This window comes from Pinus tabuliformis, chromosome 6 (assembly GCF_031772625.1).
Source record: "Pinus tabuliformis cultivar Carrire ecotype Pingquan chromosome 6, CPIR1, whole genome shotgun sequence".
Taxonomy (NCBI): domain Eukaryota; kingdom Viridiplantae; phylum Streptophyta; class Pinopsida; order Pinales; family Pinaceae; genus Pinus; species Pinus tabuliformis.
In genome coordinates, this window is record NC_142292.1 from 352,545,931 (window position 1) to 352,556,806 (window position 10,876).

At 34.8% G+C, this 10,876-nt stretch overlaps 2 pseudogenes; both read left to right on the top strand.

Annotated features, from left to right (window-relative positions):
- The first annotated feature begins 2,128 nt into the window (after positions 1 to 2,128).
- Positions 2,129 to 4,484, top strand: LOC149258756 (putative E3 ubiquitin-protein ligase XBAT31; annotated as a pseudogene).
- Positions 4,485 to 5,937: 1,453 nt separating this feature from the next.
- LOC149258757 (putative E3 ubiquitin-protein ligase XBAT31 pseudogene) lies at positions 5,938 to 7,233 on the top strand (annotated as a pseudogene).
- The last annotated feature ends 3,643 nt before the right edge of the window (positions 7,234 to 10,876 follow it).

Below are 10,876 nucleotides of genomic sequence, written 5' to 3' on the forward strand. Positions count from 1 at the left end.
CCATGCATGCCAAAACTAGCAAGGAAATCACACATGAAAATCGATACCTTCAAATAATCTCGTTGTAGTTATTAAATCCTGCTCTTCCTTGCTTGATCCTTGCTTTCCTTTGCATTCTTTACTCTTTTCGATCCAATGTTGAAGTGCTCCAAGAAAAATCTAAGTGTCCAAGAGTGTGAGAGAGACAAAGAATAAAGAGAGAGCTCCAAAACTGAACTAACAAAAGGTACCAACTGATCCTCATAAACTTTTTTATTAATGAGGCCTTTATTTTCTTCATTTTCCATTGTTTTCCTTCATTTTCCTCCTCACAAGCAACCTGTGACCTTTCTCTTTCTTTTTCTACTAATTTCCATTATTTTCATAAATAAAATGATAATTAATGCCTCATGCATTTCCAAAGCCTTTTCGATTTCCTTTTCCAATTTCCTTAGCCATAATAAACCAATTGAACACCCACACTAGGATGTTTTTGTCCAACATTCAGCTTGGAATAAGTGTTCCATAACCGTTGTTATTTTTTTGCCTTTATTATTACATGTAATTTTCAGCAGGGTCGTTACACTCAATGATCCAATGAGATGTTGGATTGACCTCAATTAACCAAATTTCTTCAACATCTCCATTGCCTCTAATTATGGTTCCAAATATGGAAGATTCTAATGAACACACACTAAATTATTAATATTTTCTTGATCCAACATAGTGAACTTCTTTGAATGCTCATATTTGAATTTTTTTAAGTGTTTCTTCAACCATAAGCACTACAAGTTTAACCCTTAACATAGATATCAAGTTTTTACACATTAAAATTTAGGGGTGTGACTTCCAAAATCCTCGACAACACAATCAGATATTGCAAACATTAATAATAAATGAACAACTATTAAATAAGGATTCGAGAGTCCAAATATCTATGTGTAATACTATGTGTTCTTTTATTTAGTACACCCAGAATAAAAATAGTAAGTTAAATGGAATAGAATATAATTCCACTTACTAACTATCTTTAATTTTTTATTTTTATTTTAGCTTGCAATGTTTACAAACTCCAGAGACATTTGTTGCATGCAACTCTTGTTCTTCTATTATTATGAAAGATATAATATATAATACCACTACTAATATCACTTTCACCTTTATGGTGATGATCATTTCACATAGCTATTTACATGTTGTATTTATATCCATATTTTTTATTTTATCTTAACAAAAAATTGAAATTAAATGCTTTCGAATCTAGAGTCAAGATTATATAACATTTATTAATTTGTTTCTATATTTATAATGGTGATAAAAAATGTTGGTGCTCAATGATGTTATAATAAGCTTACATCATAGTCATAGCAACACACATCATTGTTGGAACTTATAAGATTAAAGGGAATTTATTTAAATATGATAATTTTGGAATACTATAGTTTTAAGTTTCTATTATTATTTAGTATATTTTTAATAATTTTTCTCAAACTCTAGTTACGCCGTAAGGCATTCCCCTCTGAAATCAACTCCCCTCTTGTCTTAACTATCTTACTATGATTTGTCTGATCTGATGTTAGATGATTAAAATGTTTATCACTGTTAATCAAAAAATTGGTTATAACTGAAACAATAACAATCGAAACTTAATCTTTTTATTTTACTTATCGTGGCCTGAGAGGGTTTGGTGTATAGGAAATGTCTCATTCGAAACCTCCACCATGGTATTCCACGATCAATATTCTACACCTTCACCATGGTATTCCACGGACCGAGATTCTATAAGCAAGGTGAAACTTTTCTCAGGGTTGTCTAGTAAGTTACTTGAGACTCCTAAGTTAGATTTTTCAGGATTCAAATGCATTAGAGGTGTTGATAAGGGGCTCAAGGCATTGGGGATTCAGCGGGCAAGATTTGGTAATAAATGGGTCAAACTCTTAGATATAGTGTCTCTAGTGAACATGCCTTCTTCTTTGTCGTCCAACAAGGGGATTTGTAAAGGGCGGAAGCTGCTCTCTTGAAAGGAAATTATGTCAACTTTGTATTTTTTTTTTGTTTGTGATTGAATAGGCAAGGTTCACACCGCCTCGAGATTTAAACAATCTCACCCTTGTTTGTATCTTTTTTCCCTTACAAATGACCAAGGATCATGCCTCTGCACCTTACTGCTCGAAGAGGCTACTTGGATTCTGTGCGAGAATTGTTGCATCCTGATGCCCTGAGTCACAACAAACAGACTCCTCTCATGATGGTCACCATGTATGGGAATATTTCCTACATTGAGAGGCTTCTGCAAGCTAGTGCAAATATATTGTTATTTGACTCTTTGCATCAGAGAACTTGCTTGCACTATGCTGCAAACTATGGGCACACTAATTTCTTGAAAGCCATTCTCTCAACTGCATAGTCTACTCCTGTTGCAAACTCTTAGGGATTTTCTCAGTTTGTAAATGCGAGATATGGGGCTGGAGCCACTTCATTACACCTTGCGACCTGAATGAAACATGCAGAAGTTGTTCAATTACTATTGAGAAATGGGGCTTTAGTGTACTCAACAACTGGAGCTCATGGGTAAGAGATAGAGACACCCAGTTTCGTAATTAGTTTCCTTGTATAATCGAAACCATATTTCTCACATTTGAAATATTTCTCTTCATTTTAATAACATGTTTGCCTCTTTCATGAAAATTGGGTTTTTTCTTGAAAATTTGTGCCAAATGGATCTTTCTTTCCTGAACAACATGTGCTCTATCAGAACTTGAAATGAAATATTGTCAACTTTTTATTTTTGTTGTTTGTGACTGAATAGACAAGGTGCCTTCCACCTCAAGATTTAATCAAACCCACCCTTGTTTCTATGTTTTTTCCCTTACAGATGACCAAGGAGCATGCCTCTGCACCTTGTTACTTGAGGAGGCTGCTTGGATTCTGTGCGAGAATTGTTGGCTTAAGGTGTTGACCGTTGAGTCTACTCCCGTTGTAGACTCTTGGGGATTTTTCCGGTTTGTAAATGCGAGAGATGGGGTTGGAGCTACTTCATTATACCTTGCAGCCCGAATGAAACATGCAGGGGTTGTTCAGTGGTTGTTGAGAAATGGGGCTTTAGTTTGCGCAACTACTAGAGCTCATGGGTAAGAGATAGAGACACCCAATTTTGTAGTTAGTTTCTTTGTATCATCGAAACCATAGTTGTCGCATTTGAAATATTTCTCTTCATTTTAATAATATGTGTGCCTCTTTCATGAAAATTATGTTTTTTTCCTGAAAATTTGTGTCAAATGTATCTTTCTTTCTTGAACAAAATGTGCTCTATCCGAACTTGAAAGGAAACTTTGTATTTTTGTTGTTTGTGACTGAATAGGCAAGGTGCCTTCCGCCTCAAGATTTAATCAAACCCACCCTTATTTGTATGTTTTTTCCCTTACAGATGACCAGGGAGCAAGCCTCTGCACCTTACTGCTCGAGGAGGCTGATTGGATTCTGTGCAAGAATTATTGGCTTGGGGTGCTGACTGCATTCAACGAGATGCGTCTGGGCGAGAACTCCCTTAACTCTCTCTGAGGGCATAACTTCATTCCTCCTATTTACTGAAACTTTATTATATGTTTAATTTGTTACATATAGGACTACTGTAATAGGAGATAAAAAGAGAGAATTTACCAAGAGATTTCCATAGACCATTGATTAATGTGTTTTCCTTGGCAGACACATCCCATATGCAGTAGCCCTTAAGTACAAATACTCTGCCTATGCAGCCTTACTGAATCCCTGTTCTGTAGAACCATTGGTTTGCCCTGCACTGTGGAAATTCATAAGTCAACTCAATCCAAAGGCTAAGATCTTGTTGGAAAAGGCCCTTATGGAGGTAAATCAAGCAAGGGAAAAAAACATCCTATTTGGAGTTGCCTCTTCAATGTCTTTTTCCACTAATCAAGAAGATAACATTGAAGATAATATTTATGATGTGCGTTCTTACTTCTAATCTCAAATTTCTATTGTTTGGTTGGAACTTAGTAGAATTATGACACATATCAGACTAAGAAGTTGTATCGGTTATCTATTTTCTTCAAATGTCAAGTGACTATCATTGCAACTGATTGATTGTCTTTGTTTGTGCCAATATGCAGGCTAGTGAATAGGTTTGTTGTATTTGCTTTGATCAATTGTGTACCATTGAAGTTTAGGACTATGGGCATAAAATGTGTGCCCTCTACACTCTAGCACTGTGTTGTCACAATAAACCTAATCCTACCACAACATATTCTCCTCCTCTAGCTTTCCCTTTCTGTCGCAGTAGCATAGCACAACTAGTGCTTTTCCCTCACAAAGAGAGTTGCACGGACAATGATTCTTCAAAGACCAACAAGCTAAGACAATCTAAGAGTTTTAGCGAGGGGAGCAGCAGTTTCAAAGGAATCTCAACCAAGGGATCTTTTGAGAACTTAAGTGGAAAAAGGTCTAGAAAAATTGCGGACAATAGTGATTGGATGGAACAAAAACCTTGATTTATGATGCCAGATATACCAGTTGAAATTTCAACCTATGATATGGCATTACTAGCCAGTCCTTGCACTCCCATACTTGTAGATATTGCTACGAGTATGAAGATCCAACTCCCACTTTTGTCCTTTGCAGAGACAGATCCAACTCTAACATCATATGAAAACCCTTATTTTATATGTATGACCCACAGTGATGTTTCTTAGATGGAAGTAATAATGCACATGATCTCTAACAAAACTACTCCAAAACTATACACATCACTCTTCTCAGTCAACCTTTGAGTGCTAAAATACCTATTAAACAAAACCAAAAGAAAATATGAGCTAAGAATGGCAAGAAAAATGAAAAAATCAGATTCTACAACAAATACAATTCCTTCACCATCACTATTATTGTAAAGAGGGTACAAGTTATGTGTGTGATATACTCTGGATCAAGGTATCCTGCAGTTCCTTTCACTATAGTGGTAACATGAGAAGGCTCCCCATCCTCCTCATCAATCCATATCTTTGAAAGACCAAAGTCACCAAGTTTTCCTTTTAAATTGTTGTCTAGAAGAATGTTTGTTGTTTTCACATCCCTGTGAATAATCTTCGGGGTACAATCTACGTGCATGTATTCCAATCCTTTGAATAAAAATGGAGATATTGTTATGCATTAATTCCCTTTAAGAGATAAAAGTAGAAATCTACATAAGAAATTGCATGAAAAATATGTCGTTTTCCTTTTGAAGCATAGAGTAGACATCTATCAACGTTTAAATTTTTATAAAGTACATCACAGAAAAGAGGACATGAAAAAACTACCCTGTGTTGCATCTAAAGCTATTTTTACTCTCGTTTTCCAATTTAGTTATGAAGTTGCATTAGGACCTGGGAAATGAAACAGAGACAAAGCTCCCTTTAGTTCTTTCATCCTCATTGTATTCTCGACAGTTATTAATTTTGTGGCATGATTTCTTGGTGAAAATTTACCTAAATTCATTCTACATAGGAGCTAGTATTCTGCATCATGTGCACGTTAATTTTCAATTTTCTGTTTTTAACTAGTTAGTATTTTCACTGGTTACATCGTTTATAGAGGTTTGCATTTTGACAAAAGAATAATGGAATCTGTAGTATAGTAGCTCATGAGACCTTTGAACTTAAAATAATCCATACTACTTTGGATTTCTTTCTAGTCGTAAGTGGATGTCAAACTATTTGTACATGGAACTTGGCAGATAGATAGTATCATTTTTTATGCTTGTTTAGAAACCTGTTGTAGCTAGGTATTTGTTCTTTTAGTGGATCTATCTTTTGCTGATGCAACAAAGATGGGATTCACTGATTGGTTGATTGATTACACGATTGGTTTCAAGAGTCCCGAGTTAGATTTTTCGGGATTCAAATGCTTGAGAGGTGTTGATAAGGGGCTTAGGGCATTGGGGATTCAACGGGCAAGATTTGGTAATAAATGGGTCAGGCTCTGAGCTGCAGTGTCTCCAATGAACATGCCTTCTTCTCTGTTGTCTAACAAGTGGATTTGCAAAGGGAGGAGGCTGCTCTTGAGCAAGAGCCCCATTTGATCTTAGAGACCACAGTCTATGAAAATATGTCTCCATTGCATATTGCTACTGTAAATGACCAAATTGATGTCTTGACTATCTGTTGGACCGAAATTTGCATCTTGATGCCCTAAGTCACAACAAACAGACTCCTTTGATGATGATCACCATGTATGGGAAGGTTTCCTGCATTGAGAGGCTACTGCAAGCTGGTGCAAACATACTGCTATTTAACTCATTGCATTGGAGAACTTGATTGCACTATGCTGCAAACTATGGGCACACTAATTGCTTGAAAGCCATTCTCTTAACTACCCAGTCTACTCCCGTTGCAGACTCTTGGGGATTTGCTTGGTTTGTAGACGCGAGAGATGGCGTTAGAGTCACTTCATTACACATTGTGACCCAAATGAAACATGCAGGGGTTGTTAAGTTGCAGTTGAGAAATGGGGCTTTAGTTTGTGCAACCATTGGAGCTCATGGACGACCAGGTATCACACCTCTGCACCTTGCTGCTCGAGGAGGCTGCTTGGATTCTATGCAAGAATTGTTGGCTTGGGGTGTTGACTACATTCGGCGAGATGTGTCTGGACACATCCCATATGCGGTAGCTCTTAAGTACAAACACTCTTCTTGTGCAACCTGACTTAATCCCAGTTCTGCAAAACCATTAGTTTGGCCTACATCATGGAGATTCATAATCAACTCAATCCAAAGGCTAAGCTCTTGTTAGAAAAGGCCCTTATGGAGGCCAATCAAGCCAGGGAGAAAAGCATTCCATTTGGAGCTGCCTCTTCAGTGTCTTCTTCCACTTATCAAGAAGACAACATTGAAGATAATTTTTCTGATGCTAGTGAATATGAGGTTTGTTGCATTTGCTTTAATCAATTGTGTACCATTAGAGTTCAGGATTGTGGGCATCAAATGTTTTCCCTCTGCACTATAACACTATGTTGTCACAATAAACCTAATCCTACCACAACATATTATCCTCCTCCAGCTTGCCCTTTCTGTCGCAGTAGCATAGCACAACTAGTGGTTGTCCCTCCCAAAGACAATCTAAGAGTTTCAGTAAGGGGAGCAGCAGTTTCAAAGGAATCTCAACCAAGGGATCTTTTGGGAAGATAATTGGAAAAGGGTCTAGAAAAATTGTGGAAAAATTGCAAACAACTATGATTGGACAGAACAGAAACCTTAATTTGTGACACCAAATATACCAATTGAAATTTCAATCTATGCTATGGCATTACTAGCCAGTCCTTGCACTCCAATCCTTGTAGATATTGCTGCCAGGATGAAACATAAATCTTTCCAAAATGGATTTCGAAGCCTATAATGCTACATTTATTCACTCAAGAATCAAATCTTGTTTGATTGAAAATGGAGCAAATGGATAGAGTTTGTCGCATGAGCCAAGTTTTGGTTCTATAGCTTGAACGATGCTTGATGTATGAAAGGGTTGTCTAGTAACTGTTACCAAGGTAGATGAATTGAATCTAATGGAAGTTGTTTACGATCCAAAGTTCAAACAAGAAATATGCAGGCAATATTTCAATGATAGCCCTGATGTGTCTGGTACTAGATTTGCCGCCAGCATTTTCTTATAGTAAATTACTGTACAATAAAAAAACATAAACAACATTGGAGATTTCTTGATTCCCACCACCAATGCCATATCCTCTAGCTATATGCATGGCCTCGTCCACAATTTCCATTCTTCTTTACTACTATACCTATTATACCGCCTTACGACATTTCTTTTGCAACATCAAGTACAATTGCTAATAAGTATTTATTGAAGTTACAAGTTAAAAATGTATAATTAACACAATTTGAATGTCCCTTTTTTTAATATTTAATTCATTTTATTTAAATATATAATTTAAATAACAATAAATTACATTCTCCTCAGAAAACTATTATTAAATTTAAATTAAAAAATTAAATAAAAACAATTAAACCATGTTTACAATAAAATATTTTATTTTTATATAATATTTTTATAAATTTAATGTTTAAAAATTTAATAATATGTTTTTAAGTTATTTTTCTTTATAAATCTAGCGAGTTTTGATTAAATTTTGAAAAAAATCATAACAAAAGATAAGATTTTTGAAAAAATCACAATAAAGAATAAGATTTTTGACGACAATGTGAGAAAACCATGATAAAGGATAATATTTTTTTTTAATGACAAAATAGCAAAACTTTGAAAAAAATACCGTAAGAATACCTATTGAAGCATAAGTGGCAGGGGTAATGAGAGACCACCAGTTTGAAAAAGATTTGATGACTTTCCTTCAACATATTTTTAAAACTTTAATAATAATAAAATAATATTTGATGGCTTTCCTTCAGCATAATTTTAATATATATATATATATATATAACAAAACAAAATAAAATAAGTTTTAAATATTTATAATCTTTACTAGATTGGAATCCAGTGTATTTTCATTTTTAATGAACAGCATTGATTTAAAACTTCATAAACTTTACATTTATGAAATGATGAAGTATTTATGAGGCGATGGGAAATCTGCATCTTATACGTGTTAAAATCCCTGGGAAAGATACTTGGCAGGGGATTAAATTTGACGGGTTTTAAAGTGCTTTTCACATGATTTTTAATATTTATTTTTATAAGTTTGTTTTAATTTCTGTAAATTATATTTATAATTGTTCTTACATGAAAATAGTGATTATAGATATTGTTGCAAATAAATTAAACAATAAAATATAGATAATGTGTATGAACTATACAAATATTCAAAAACTACATTCAATATCATTATATAACGAAATTAAATTTTAGATATATAGATATATAATAAAAGTAATTGCCAAAATAAAAATATATATATAAAAATAAAAAAACAAGGACAAACTACATACCTAAAATATCTTCACATATTCAACATTCTCATCAAACATGTATGGTTTGGAATGTTTGTTAGCTGCATTGAGTCCAAAAGTGAAAATTTATAATTGTTGATGATGATGATGATGATGATGGTTAACGTCCACTGAGACCAAATTGGTCTATCGGACCTACAATTTTCTTAATTTTTACTTGTCTGGCTCCTCGTCTTTCTTGGCGAGATTGGTGTTGTAGCTTTCTTTCTTTTCTCTACGGTCTTCCAACTTTCTTTGTCCTGCATCTCCTTCATCTCTTCTGGTTCTTGGGACATTGGTGTCTTAGCTTCGCGATCTATAGTCGGAGAAGTTTGGTTTAGGAGATCTGCTTTGCTGTTAAATGAAGATTTCTTTTCTGCGGTATTCAAATCCTCATAACTGTTGATTTGTTGGGGCGGGCTTTCTCCTTGCTTGCTTTGAGAGTTGTTTCCTTCTTCCTTGATTTCTTGTGACTCAGAGTTTTCTCTAGAATATTCTTCTTTGGTGACAATGTAGTGTTCTTTTTGTGCTCCTTCCCACCATGTAGATCTGTGGTGGTTTTTTCTAGCAAAATTTTTCTCAGAGGCTTTTGGGCAATTTTTGGCTAGATGCCCCGTCTCAAAGCACGATCGACATCTGAAGAGGACACTTTCATAATCAAGCTTCTGGTTCCACACATAGTCTTTACTTGCTAGGTTTATTTCAGCTGGGAATCCGGCGCTGAAATCCATTTCCACACAGATGCGTGCATAGGTGGTTCTGGCATATTCCTCTGTTTCTGGGCACCTGCAGTAAAATTTCCCAATTGCATTTCCGATGGCTTTTAGCGAGGAGAGATTCCAGAGATGCAAGGGTAGGCTTGGCAATCTCACCCAAACTGGTGCTGAGGTTATCACTGCTGTAGAGGGATCGAATGATGGGTCCCATGGCTTCATGAATAGGCTACAAAATGTAATAACTTTTGCAAAGAGTGAGTTCATGGTATAACACATTCAAAATATTAAGCTCCAATTTTCTTATTTTTCCATATTGGTACAAGCTATTCATTCACTTATACGCCTATTTTCCCATATGCAAATATGCTATTATAAATATGGCATATGCAAATATGATATTATAGATATGGTCTATATATGTGAGAAAAGACTATAAAAAAACATCAAATATAGATATAGCATATGCAAATATGCTATTATAGATATGGTCTGTGTCTGTGAGAAAAGACTAAAAAAAAAAATCAAATATTATTGTATCTATAGCATAATTTCCCAAGAAAAAACATTTCCCTCAAGCAAATAATTAGACTTTTCCGTCCAAGATTAAACATCCAAATATAATAGAATGAAATCATATAAACATTAATTGTATTAAATTTAAGTTTTCTTTCCGCGATTAATTCAAAAAATCATATAACAAAATGAAAAAAATTCTATAAAAAAATTTATATAGTAGAATTCCTCTAATAATGGTGGACAAAGAAAGCCCAAGTTGTGAAATGGTTAGACTTCTCCTTCAAAGATTAATTTGTATTGGGAAATTTTCTTACAAATACACTGAAATTTTGTGTGGCAAAATATTTCCCGACAAATACACTAAAATTGTGTAAGAAATTCATGAAAAACTTATGTAAGAAAAACCAGAAGAGACCCTGAATAAGCACAATTTGTACAAGAGTTGGTCATTAGGGGGCGAGAATGTCCTCGACTCCAAAGTGTACAGTGTCCACGAACCAAACTTTGTTTCTTGAAATAACCGAGGTGTTGACTTGAGGGCAAGCGATCCATACTCATGCACAAAACAGAGATTTGGGAAATATCTATTTCAAAAGTGAACTATTCTTGGACAATAGTTAACCGTAAATGTGAGGTCCAACTTGTCTTTCATCAATTCTGTGCTTTGAATGACCATAGTGTACAAGTAGCAATGAATCATCAAATCCAAAAATACCCAGTA